General features: G+C 38.3%; 1 protein-coding gene and 1 non-coding gene across 2 annotated transcripts in view; one reads left to right on the top strand and one right to left on the bottom strand.

Annotated features, from left to right (window-relative positions):
* The window catches only part of FAM120C (family with sequence similarity 120C), a 96,351-nt gene that overhangs the window by 67,974 nt on the left and 15,137 nt on the right, over positions 1–13,240 (bottom strand).
* Positions 4,052–4,123, top strand: TRNAA-CGC. Its single transcript has one exon. It is a non-coding gene; the product is annotated as a tRNA-Ala (tRNA).

The following is a 13,240-nucleotide window of genomic DNA, read 5'->3' as shown; positions in this document are numbered from 1 at the left end:
AGGCATTTCCAACAATTAGACGTCAGAAGTATCACCCCATTTTAGAAATGGGAAAACTAAGGCTGTGAGAGGTTGGCTATCCCCAAAGTTGCATAATGAGTGAGCATATACAGGATTCAAACCAGGTTGAGCTGACTCCAGAATGCACACTTTCCATTGTATGAGGTTTCTTCCTGGAGAGCAGTATTTTTAATGTAACAGAGGCAGACTGTTGAGTGCCCTTCCTATGCATGCCGCTCCTGCCTTATACAAAGCGTACTGAAATGATCTGCACACTGGGTCTACTACACTAAATTCCTTGACTGCAGAGGCTTTACTTACAACCTCTGTATTCCTGGCTCCCACATAAGACCTGAGGCATGGTAGTATGAATAATAAATACTAACAGATAAGGAACATGTACCATATGCTAAGCAATGCTCCAATTGCTTTATATTCATTAACTCATTTAATACTCAAAACAATCTCATGAGGACATAGCTGCTATTATTATCCCTGTTTTACATTATATTCCTAAGGTCACACGGCTATAAGGAGCAAAGCCTGCATTGTAGCTCTAGAGCCTGTAGACCTTGAAAATTTCGTTGAACTCAACTGACCTTTTTACTTTTTTTTCATTTAAGTTGTAAAGGAATGGTAATTTTCTGGAGTCTGACAGGAGTTTCAATGCATTAAGCTTTTGCTAAGCTACAGAAAGAGAGTCCAACCATAGTAGATAGTCATGTCACCACATTAAGTTGCACAAGGGGAGGCACACTGGCAAGCAGATAGCAAAACAGTCAGTATTTGTTTGATATCCAGACAAAGGAAGCAAAAATCCTTACTTTGCACCACAACATATTTATGCCTAGAGTTATGATTAACTCCAGGTGGGTCAGGGTAGGAGTAGTTTTATGCTGTCCCCTGGTGATAGCTGCTTCCAGCATATACCCCTCATACCAATCACTGATTGAGCATCCATCTACCTTGTACCAGGCATAGTGCAGAATGTGACGCATTCTCTCTCAACATCACAACCTGACCATGTAGGCATTATAAGCCCCATTTTATGGATGAATAAATTGAGGCTCAAAGAAGCAATGTGCCATGCTCAGAGCCACCCACGGAGCTGGGAAATGGGAGCCTAGGTCAGACTAACATGACAGTCCATGATGCTTTTTCTACAACAACATATTACCTTTAGCTGGTCTGAAGCTGATTATGCCACCATCCAAATGATTTCAACTCCAGAGAGCCAAGGTCTAGTGACTTTCAAGAAACCTGGTGGCTCTTATAACACTAGGAATGTAAATCACAACCACCTGGAAAGCATTTTCAAAATGTACAAATCTGTGCCTCACCTCAGACCTGCTGAAACAATTTCCTGAGTATAATCCAAATGCCTATACTCCAAAATAGCTTCTGGTAGGTTCCGATGCACATTCGCAATTAAGAACCATTGAACTAATCCAACTACTCAGTTTAAAAAGATTTCACTTTATTGAAATTTAACTGACATATAGAATTGTAAGATATTTGAATTGATAAAGAACTGTAAGTGTACATCATGGTGATTTGATACACATATAACCAATCACTCATTTTCTGCTTAGGCAACTAAGGCCTAGAAAGGATAAATGATTACCTAGCTAATTTGCAGCAGAACCAGGATTAGAACAAGAGTCTCATGATTCCAGGTATAAAAATTCTTTCACTACATATTCTGCAATAAGTAATAGAAAACAATAAAATAAGAACTTCACGAATCTCTCTCATAATTCTCCAACCAGGCTAGTTTCCTAACTACCCTTCTCCAAGATTACTCCTGTTTCTTCTCTTTGCTCACTTGGTTCCCTGCTTAGAATGCCTTAACTGCTTCTCTTTCTTGGTGTTTCAAATACTTTCCATAGGCCTACCTCCTCTTACATAAATTCTTTGATTATTTCCCTCCTCTTAACTCTGACAGCACTGAGACACATGACACAGTTATGGAACTAGCTTGACAATACCATCATCTCTAAGTTTTAAGATCATCGATTCTTTCTTACTCTTGTGTGTATCCTCCATGGTCCTGACCAGCACTAAGGACACAGGGCTGGAGTCGACAGAAAAGCAAAGAAAGGCTTACAGAGGTTGTTAAAAAGAAAAGCCGCCCTGGCAAATGAAAGGGCACCATCATCTCAGTATTTGACTTGTACAACAGACATACCAAAGTCACCAGGAAAAGGCTGCCGGGACTGCAGGTTAGCTACTACAGCTCAAGCAGCAAAGTAATATTAAGTATCAATCAAGTACCTACTCTGTACCAGGCACTGTTCCAAGCACACTGTGTTTCACTAATCTTGCAAGAACATCATAAGGCATTATTATCTCCCTTTTACAGATGAGGGAGCAATGAGACCCAGAGGTTGAAGAACTTTGCCAAAGTCACACAGCTAAAAACTGAAGCTGGATATTAAGCACATGAAAAGATGCTCAAGATTCCCTAGTTATTAGAGAAATGCCAATCAAGAAACCACAAAAGAAAATCAACTGACACATACTAGGATAGCTGTAATTTTTAAAATGTAAAATAACGAGTGTTGGTGAGGGTGTGGAGAAACTGGAGTCCTCCATACATTGCTCGTGGGAATGTAAGATGGTGCAGCCACTTTGGAAAGCAGTCTGGGAGGCCCTCAAATGGTTAATGTAGAGCTATCATATGATCCAGAAATTCTACATGTCGGTATGTAACAAACAGAATTGAAAACATACGTTCACACAAAAACTTATACATGAATGTTCACAGCAGCATTATTCATAACAGTCAAAGTGGAAACAACCCAAATGTCCATCAACTAATAAATAAACAAAATATGGTATTTCCAAACAAAGGAATATTATTCTACCATAAAAAGGAATGAAGTACTGATTCATGCTAATACATGAATGAATCTTGAAAAAATTACATGAATTGTCCAGAATAGGAAAGCACACAGAGATGGAAAAAATAGATTACTGGCTGCCAGGGACTGGGGGAAAGGGAAAATGGAGACTCACTGACAGCAGGTACTAGCGTGTCCTTTGGGGGTGATAAGTGTTCTGGAATTTGATAGTGGTAACAGTTGCACAACTTTGTGACTAAACTAAATACCACTGAATTACACATTTTAAAACAGTTAATTTTATGGTATGTGAATTTTATCTCAATTTAAAAAAATTCAGCTCTGCCTACAAAGCTCCCTCTCACTTTTTAAAGTTTTGATTATGGTGGGGGGAGGGTAATAGCTCAGTGGTAGAGCACATGATTAGCACACATGAGGTCCTGGGTTCAATCCTCAGTACCTCCATTTAAAAAAAAAGTTTTGAGTACATAAAATTGTAAACATACACAGGTAAAGAGAATAGCATAATGAATCCCCATGATATCATTATCTACTTTCAAATATCAATGTTAAGTCATTCTTATTCCTCTACCTTGCCCCTTTTTTTCTATGGCATTTTTTCCCCCTCTGGCATTTTTAATATGTTTTTGTTGTGTGTGTGGTAAAACCTCACATACCATAAAATTTACCATCTTAACCATTTTTAAGTGTACATACCAGTTCAGTAGTTTTAAGTATACTCACATTGTCCTGAGACAGATCTCCAGAACTTTTTTAATCTTGCAAATCTGAAACTTTATACCCATTAAACAACTCCCCATTTCCCCCTCCCTTAGCCCTTGGCAGCTACCATTCTACTTTCTGTTTCTATGAATTTGACTACTTTGGATAGCTCATATAAGTGGAATTATGCAGCATTTGTCTTTTTGTGACAAGTTTATTTTACTTAACATAATGTCCTCAAGATTCATCCATGTTGTAGCATGTGACAGGATTTCCTTCCTTTTTAAGGCTGAACAATATTCTATTGTATGTATATACCTATCTTCTTTATCTATTTATCTGTCAATGGACATCTGGGTTGCTTCCACTTCTTAGCTATTGTGAATAGTGCTACTATGAACATGGGTGAGCAAATATCCCTTGGAGAGCCTGCTTTCAGTTCTTTTGGGTAAATTCCCAGAAGTAGAATTGCTAGATCTAGGGGGGAGGGTATAGCTCAGTGGTAGAGCGCATGCCTCGCATGCACAAGGTTGTGGGTTCAATCCCCAGTACCTCCACCAAAAAGTAATAAATAAATAGATAAACCCAATCACCTGCCCCCCAGAAAATAAAATTTAAAAAATTAAGAATTGCTAGATCATATGGTAATCCTATTTTTAATTTTTAAAGGAAGCTCTATATTGTTTTCCATAGTGGCCACATCATTTTATATTCCCACCAACAGGGCACAAGTGCTCCAATTTCTCCACAACCACACCAACACTTGCTTTTTTCTTTCTTTCTTCTTCTTTTTTTTTTAAATAGTTGCCATCCTAATGAGTGTGAAGTAATACTTCATTGTGGTTTTGACCTGCATTTCTCTGATGATTAGTGATGTTGATCATCTTTTCATATGATTGTTGGTCATTTGGGGCATTCTTTAAAGCAAATTTCAGATATCAAATCACCTATAAATACTTCATTATTTATCTGTAACAGACAAAGACTTTAAAAATAACAAACATAATACTATTATTTCACCCAATAAAATTAGTAGTTTTTTAATAATATCCAGTCTCTAATCTATTTTTCACGATTGCCTCAAAAACACCTCTGGATAGTTGGTTTGTTCAAGTCAGGATCCAAATAGGGTCAACATGCTGCATCTGGTTGATACGGCTCCCAAGTATCTTAAATTTATAGCAGTTGTCCTTCCTTCTATTTAAATACCATTTATTTGTTGAAAAAAAATTCCTCATTTTTTAAACTATAAAGGTAACATAGATTATTCAACAAATGATACTGGGATATTTGGACATTTATTTGCAAAAAAATACAATGGATCTATTCCCTTACACTTTAACTGAGATGACCATAAAAATAATAAAAGACATTGCAGGGGAATTTTTTAAAAATAATTTCAGAGTCAGGAAAATTTACATATAAGAGAAAACCCAGTAACAGTAAAGAGAAAGATCAATCTTCTTGACTACATAAAACAAAACATTTCTGCTTAGAAAAAGCCAATGTAAGTAAACTCAAAAGACAAATGACAAACTGCAAAAAAAAAAAATTGAAAGTCATAGTGCAGAGGGCTCATTTCTGTAGCACAGAAGAAAAAAAAAAAAAAAAAGCCTAACAACCCAAGAGAACATTTCACAAAAACAGGAAACACAAATAGATTTTAAGCATATAGAAAGGTAATCATACTCACTTGTGATAAGTGAAAATTAAAACAATACTGAAACATGGTATTTTGCCTATAGGATTAGCAATTATTGTATTGGTGAGGGAAACATGCACTCGGAGATATTAAGTTAGGGGTATAAATGGTATAATCTCTAGGGAGAGCAATTTTACAAGATCTTTCAAAGTTACAAATGCACAGACCTTCTGACCCTGAAATTCTGGTTTTAGGGATTTACCTTTTAGATATGTAAAGCAGTTGGAACAAGAAAGCAAGTGTTTAAGTATAAGCAATGGCACTGCAATTGTACAAAGTGTTCACTACAGCATTATTTGTAATAGCTGAAAAGTGGAAACAATCTAACTGCCCATCAATAAGGAACTAATTATATAAATTATAACATATGCATGCAATGGAATAGGGTGGAAATGTGAAGAATAAGTTCAAAATTCTATGTACTCATGTGGAAAAATCAACATGATATATTAAATGATAGTAGCAAAGTACAGAATATTATATAAAAGTGTACTATCATTTTTTTTAAAAAAAGATGTATTTGTGATTTCCGGTCAAGATGGCGGAGTAGTAGGAACTCACGAACTCACCTTTCCTCACAACTACAAAAAAACCACAACCAATTTCTGAATAGCCATCAAGAAAAAAGACTGGAACCTAGCAAAAAAGATCTGCTTCAACTGGAAACATTGAGACAGAACCACAACAGGAAGGTAGGAAGGGTGCACTCACAATATAGTTGGGCCCCAACTCCCCCAGCTTGGCAACCCACAAGCTGAAGAACAACTAAGTCACAGAGGCGCTCCCACAAGAGTGAGAGTTCTGAACCCCATGTCAGGCTCCCCAGACCAGGGTTCTGACAGTGGGAGGAGGAGACCCCAGGACATCTGGTTTTGAGGGCCAGTGGGGCTTAACTTCAGGAGACCCACAGGACTGGGAGAGACAGAGACTTGACTTTCTTGAGAGGCGTACACGAAAAACTCATGTGCACCAGGTCCAGGGGCAGAGGCAGTGATTGCATAGGAACCTGGGCCAGACCTGCCTGCTGGTTCTGGAAGGTCGCCTGGGGAGTTAGGGGACTGCTGCAGCTCACCCAGGGAACATAGAAGCTGGTGGTGGACATTCTGGGCGTGTTCATCTACATGAGCTTCCCTGGAAGCTGACATCTTGATTGGATCATTAGCACCAAGACCCAGCCCCACCCAACAGCCTGTACGCTTAAGGGCTTGCAACCCTCAGGCTAAACAACATACTGGGTGGAAATACAGCCTTACCCATCAGCAGACTTTCTGAGCAAACACCTCTAGGCAGGGCCATACCACCAGAGTTCCAGGCCAAGCTTCACCCAGTAGTGGGCAGATACTGAACCCTCCTGCCAGGAAACCTACATAAGCCTCTAGCCCACCCTCATCCACCAGGGAGCAGATACCAGAAATAAGAAAACAATAGTCCCAAGCCTATGGAAGGAATCCACAAACACAGGCCAGACTCTACACTGGGACCAGGTAGACCCTGCCCCTCGGGTGACAAGAGAGGAATGTACTGCTGGGACACAAAGGACGTCTCCCACAGAGGGCCACCTCTCCAAGGTCTAGAATCATAACTAGCCCATCTAAAAACACAAAGAGAAAGACAGACAAAATGAGGTGGCAAAGGAATATCCTCCAAGACAAGGCACAAGTTAAAACCACAGAAGGAGAAATAAGTGATGAGGAGATAGGCAATTTATCCAAGAAAGAGTTCAGAATGATGATGGTAAAGGTGTTCAGAGAGCTCAAGGGAAGTATAGATGCACAAAGTGAAGTTTTTAGCAAAGAGCTGGAAAATATAAAGAATACACAGAAATGAAGAATAAAATTACTGAAATGAGTAACACACTACAAGGAACCAAAGATAAACTAAAAAAGGCAGAAGAACGGATTAGTGAGCTAGAAGACAGAATAGTGGAAATCACTATTGCAGAACAAAAAAGGAAAAAAGAATGAAAACAAATGAGGATAATTTAAGAGAACTCTGGGACAATATGAAGCACACAAATATTCACATTATAGGTGTCCCAGAAAATGAAGAAAGGGAGAAAGGACCTGAGAAGATTCTTGAAGAGATAATAACTGAAAACTTCCCTAACTTAGGAAAGGAAACACTCACCCAAGTCCAGGAAGCTCAGAGAGTCCCACACAGGATCAACCCAAAGAGGAATACACCAAGGCACATACTAATCAAATTCAGAAAATTAAGGATAAGGACAGAATATTGAAATCAACAAGACAAAAGGAACAAATAACATACAAGGGAACTCCCATAAGGTTATCAGCTGATTTTTCAGCAGAAACCCTTCAGGCCAGAAGGGAGTGGAATGATATATTTAAAGTGCTGAAAGGGAAAAACTTACAGCCAAGAATACTCTATCCAGCAAGACTCTCATTTAGACTTGATGGAGAAATCAAAAGCTTCACAGATAAACAAAAGCTAAAAGAATTCAGCACCTCCAAACCAGCTTTACAAGAAATATTAAAGGAACTTCTCTAGTTCAAAGCACAAGAAAAGAGAACAAAAAGAAGAAAGAGAAAAAAAAGGCCTACAAAAACAAACAAAACAATTAACAAAATGGCAGTAAGAACACATTTATCAATAGTTACCTTAAATGTAAATGGATTAAATGCTTCCACCAAAACACACAGGCTGGCTGAACAGATATAAAAACAAGACCCATATATATGCTGTCTACAGGAGACCCACTTCAGAGCTAGAGACACACGCAGGTTGAAAGTAAGGGGATGGCAAAAGATATTCCATGCAAACAGATACCAGAAGAAAGCTGGAGTAGCAATACTTATATCAAACAAAATAGATTTTAAAATAAAGACTGCTACAAGAAACAAAGAAGGGCACTACATAATGCTTAAGGGATCAAAGAAGAGGATATAACAATGGTAGGGTCAAGTAGGGTCAAGATGGTGGAGTGGTAGGACCGGGAGCTCGCCTCTCCTTGCGACTACAATGAAACCACAACTGAATGCTAAACAACCATCAAAAAAAGACTGGAACCTAGCAAAAAAGATCTTCTGCAACTGGAAACATAAAGGGGAAACCATTGCAGGATGGTAGGAGGGGCGTGCTCGTGATATAATTGGGCCACATACCCCCTGGGTGGGCAACCCACAAGCTGAAGATCTGCTAAGTCGCAGAGGCCCTCCCACAGGAGTGAGAGCTCTAAGTTCCATATCAGGCTCCCCAGCTCCATCCCAGCATTGGGAAGAGAAGGAAACCCCAGGATATCTGGTTTTGAAGGCCAGCGGGGCTTAGCTCCAGGAGGCCCACAGGACTAGGGTAAATAGAGGCTTCATTCTCTTGGGATCAACTCACAGAATCTTGCGTGCACTGGGTCCAGTGGCAAAGGAACCTGGCCAGACACCTGCCTGCTGGTTTTGGAAGGTCTCCTGGGGATGTAGGGGATGGCTGCGGCTCACCCAGGGGACCTAAAAGCTGGTGGCAGACATTCCAGGAATGTTCATCTACATGAGATTTCCTGGAGGCTCACATATTGATTGGATCATTAACACCAAGACCTAGCTCCACCCAACAGCCTGTAGGGAAGCCTCAGGCCGAACAATATACAGGGTGGGAACACAGCCACACCCATCATCAGACTTCCTAAGCCACAAAGGCCTCTAGACACAGCCCTAACCACCAGAGGTCCAGGACCGAGCTTCACCCAGCAGTGGGCAGGCACTGGCTGCTCCTACCAGAAAACCTGCATAAGCCTCTAGCCAGCCTCATCCAGCAGGGGCAGATACTAGAAATAAGAAAACAACAACCCAAAGCCTGTGGAAGTAATCCACAAACACAAAGAAAGATAGACAATACAAGGTGGCAAAGGAATATCTTCCAGGCCAAGACACAAGATAAAATCCCAGAAGAAGAAATAAATGATGAGGAGATAGGTAATTTATCTGAGAAAGAGTTTAAAGTAATGATGGACAAGATATTCAGAGAACTCAAGAGGAGTATAGATGCACAGAGTGAAGTTTTTAGCAAAGAGTTGGAAAATATAAAGAATACCCAAACAGTGTTTAAGAACAAAATCACTGAAATGAACAATACACTAGAAGGAACCAAGAACAGACTAAATGAGGTAGAAAAACAGATCAGTGAGCTAGAAGACAGGTTAGTGGAAATCACTACCTCAGAAGAGAAAAAAGAGAAAAGAATAAAAAGGAATGAAGATAGTTTAAGAGAACTCTGGGACAACATGAAGCACTCTAATATTCACATTATAGGGGTCCCAGAAAAAGGAGAGAGAAAGGACCTGAGAAAATTTTTGGAGAGATCGTAACTGAAAACTTCCCCAACCTGGGAAAGGAAATAGTCACCCAAGTCCTGGAAATGCATAGAGTACCACACAGAAAATCAATAAAGAAATACAGGCCCTAAGTAACACATTAGACCAAGAGACCTAATTGATATCTATAGAGCATTCCACCCCAAAACAACAGAATACACACTCTTCTTAGGTGTACACGGAACATTCTCCAGAATCGACCACATGCTGGCCCACAAAGCTAGCCTCAGCAAATTTAAGAAAATTGAAATCGTACCAAGCATCTTTTCAGACCACAATGCTATTAGGTTAGAAATCAACTACAAGAAAAAAACTGCAAAAACTGCAAACACGTAGAGGCTAAACAATATGCTACTACACAGCCAGTGGATCACAGAAGAAATCAAAGAGGAAACCAAAAAACACTTTGAGACAAGTGAAAACGAAAACACAACAATCCAAAACCTCTGGGATGCAGCAAAAGCAGTTCTCAGAGGGAAGTTTATAGCGACACAAACCTATCTCAGAAAACAAGAAAAATCTAAAGTGAACAACCTAACCTACACCTAAAGCAGCTGGAGAAATAAGAACAAACAAACCCCAAAGTTAGTAGAAGAAAAGAAATCATAAAGATTAGAGTAGAAATAAATGAAATACAGACCAAAAAAAAAAAAAAAACAATAGAAAAGATCAATGAAACTAAAAGCTGGTTCTTTGAAAAGATGAACAAAATGGATAAGCTTTTAGTCAAACTCATCAAGAAAAGGAGAGGGCCCAAATTAACAAAATCAGAAATGAAAAAGGAGAAGTTACAACTGACACCACAGATTTACAAGGAATCATAAGAGGATACTATGAGCAACTCTATGCCAACAAAAATGAGAATGCAGAAGAAATGCGCAATTTCTTAGAAAGGTACAACCTGCCAAGACTAAACCAGGAAGAAATAGACAATAGGAATAGACCAATTACCAGTACTGAAATAGAATCAGTAATTAAAAACCTCCCAACAAACAAAAGTCCAGGACCAAATATCTTCACAGGTGAATTCTACCAAACATTTTGAGAAGAGTTAACACTTATCCTTCTGAAACTATTCAAAAAAAATTGCAGAGGAAGGAACACTTTCAAACTCATTCTATGAGGCCATAATCACCCTGATACCAAAACCAGACAAGAATATCACAAAAAAAGAAAATTATAGGCTAATATCACTTATGAATGTAGATGCAAAAATCCTCAACAAAATATTAGCAAACCAACTCCAACAATGCATTAAAAGGATCATACACCACGATCAAGTCGGATTTATCCCAGGGACACAGGGATTTTCAATATAAGCAAATCAATCAATGTGATACACCACATTAACAAACTGAAGAATAAAAACCATATGATACTCTCAATAGATGCAGAAAAAGCTTTTGATAAAATTCTACACCCATTTATGATCAAAACGCTCCAGAAAGTGGGCATAGACGAAACATACCTCAACATAATAAAGGCCATATATGATAAACTTGCAGCTAATATCATAGTTAATGGGGAAAATCTGAAAGCATTCCCTCTAAGATCAGGAACAAGACAAGAATGCCCACTTTCACCACTTTTATTCAACATAGGTTTGGAAGTCTTAGCCATAGCAATCAGAGAAGAAAAAGAAATAAAAGGAATCCAAATTGGAAATGAAGAAGTAAAACTGTCACTGTTTGCAGATGACATGATGCTATACATAGAAAACCCTAAAGAAGCGACCAGAAAACTACTAGAACTCATCACTGAATATGGTAAAGTTGCAGAATACAAAATTAATATACAGAAATTAGTTGCATTTCTATACACTAACAATGAAATAGCAGAAAGGGAAATTAAGGAAACAATACCATTTACCATCATGCCAAAAAGAATACAATATCTAGGAATAAACTTACCCAAGGGGCAAAAGACCTGTAGGCAAAAAACTATACCACACTGATGAAGGAAACCGAAGACGACATAAACAAATGGAAAGATATACTGCATTTTTGGATTGGAAGAATCAATACTATTAAAATGGTCATACTGCCCAAAGCAATTCACAGATTCAAAGCAGTCCCTACCAAGTTACCAAAGACATTCTTCACAGAGCTGGAACAAAAAAAATGTTAAAATTTGTATGGAAACACAAAAGACCTCAAATAGCCAAAACAATCTTGAAAAACAAAAATGGAGCTGGTGGGATCATAATCCTTGGCTTCAGACTATAATACAAAGCTATAATAATCAAAACAGTATGGTACTGGCACAAAAACAAACACATAGATCAGTGGAAAAGGATAGAAAGTCCAGAAGTAAACCCACTCACTTATGGTCAATTAATCTATGACAAAGGAGACAAGAATATACAATGGAGAAAAGACAGTCTCTTCAATAAGTGGTGCTGGGAAAACTGGACAGCTACCTGTAAAAGATTGAAATTAGAACATTCTCTAACACCATGTACAAAAATAAACTCAAAATGGATTAAATACCTAAATGTAAGACCAGTTACTATAAAACTCCTAAAGGAAAACATAAAACATAGGCAGAACACTCTTGGACATAAATCACGGCAATATATTTTTTTGAACCAGCTCCTGGAGCACTGGAAATAAAAGCAAAAATAAATAAATGGGATCTAATTAAACTTGAAAGCTTTTGCACAGCTAAGGATACCATCAACAAAATGAAACGACAACCTACAGAATAGGAGAAAATATTTGCAAGTGATGTGACTGACAAGGGACTCATTTCCAAAATATACAAACAGTTCATATACCTTAATATCAAAGAAACAAGCAACCCAATACAAAAGTGGGCAGAAGAGCTAAACAAGCAGTTCTCCAATGAAGACATACAAATGGCCAATAGGCACATGAAAAAATGCTCAGCATCGCTAATTGTCAGAGAAATGCAGATCAAAACTACAATGAGATATCACCTCACACCAGCCAGAATGGCCATCATTGAAAAGTCTATAAGTGATAGATACTGGAGAGGCTGTGGAGAAAAGGGAACCCTTCTAACACTGTTGGTGGGAATGCAGTTTGATGCAGCCATTATGGAAAACAGTATGGAAGTTCCTTAAAAAACTGAAAATAGACTTACCATGTGATCCAGCAATCCCACTCCTGGGCATATATCTGGAGAAAAATAAAATTCAAAAAGACCACATGCACCCCAATGTTCACAGCAGCACTATTTACAATAGCCAAGACCTGGAAACAACCCAAATGTCCATCAACAGATGACTGGATAAAGAAGAGTGGTACGTATATACAATGGAACACTACTCAGCCATAAAAAAGAATAAAATAATGCCATTTGCAGCAAGATGGATGGACTTGGAGACCGTCCTTCTAAGTGAAGTGGGCCAGAAAGAGAAAGAAAAATGCCATATGACATCATTTATATGAGGAATCTAAAAAATAATAACATAATGACACAAATGAACTAATTATTATTTTAATTTCTTGAATATGTGTAAGCACATTTGACTGTCCTTTATGGTTGGATTACCATATTCTGTTGATTCTTAGTTCTTAGTTGGCTTTATTCCTTTGATAACTATGTAAGTTTAAAAAGCTAAAGATCTAATCTGTTCTTAGAAACAATAATTAGTACATATATGTAAACTAAAAAAATGTGCAGTAT

Source organism: Camelus ferus, chromosome X, assembly GCF_009834535.1.
Source record: "Camelus ferus isolate YT-003-E chromosome X, BCGSAC_Cfer_1.0, whole genome shotgun sequence".
Taxonomy (NCBI): Eukaryota; Metazoa; Chordata; class Mammalia; order Artiodactyla; family Camelidae; genus Camelus; species Camelus ferus.
This window is presented reverse-complemented; position numbering and strand designations above follow the sequence as displayed.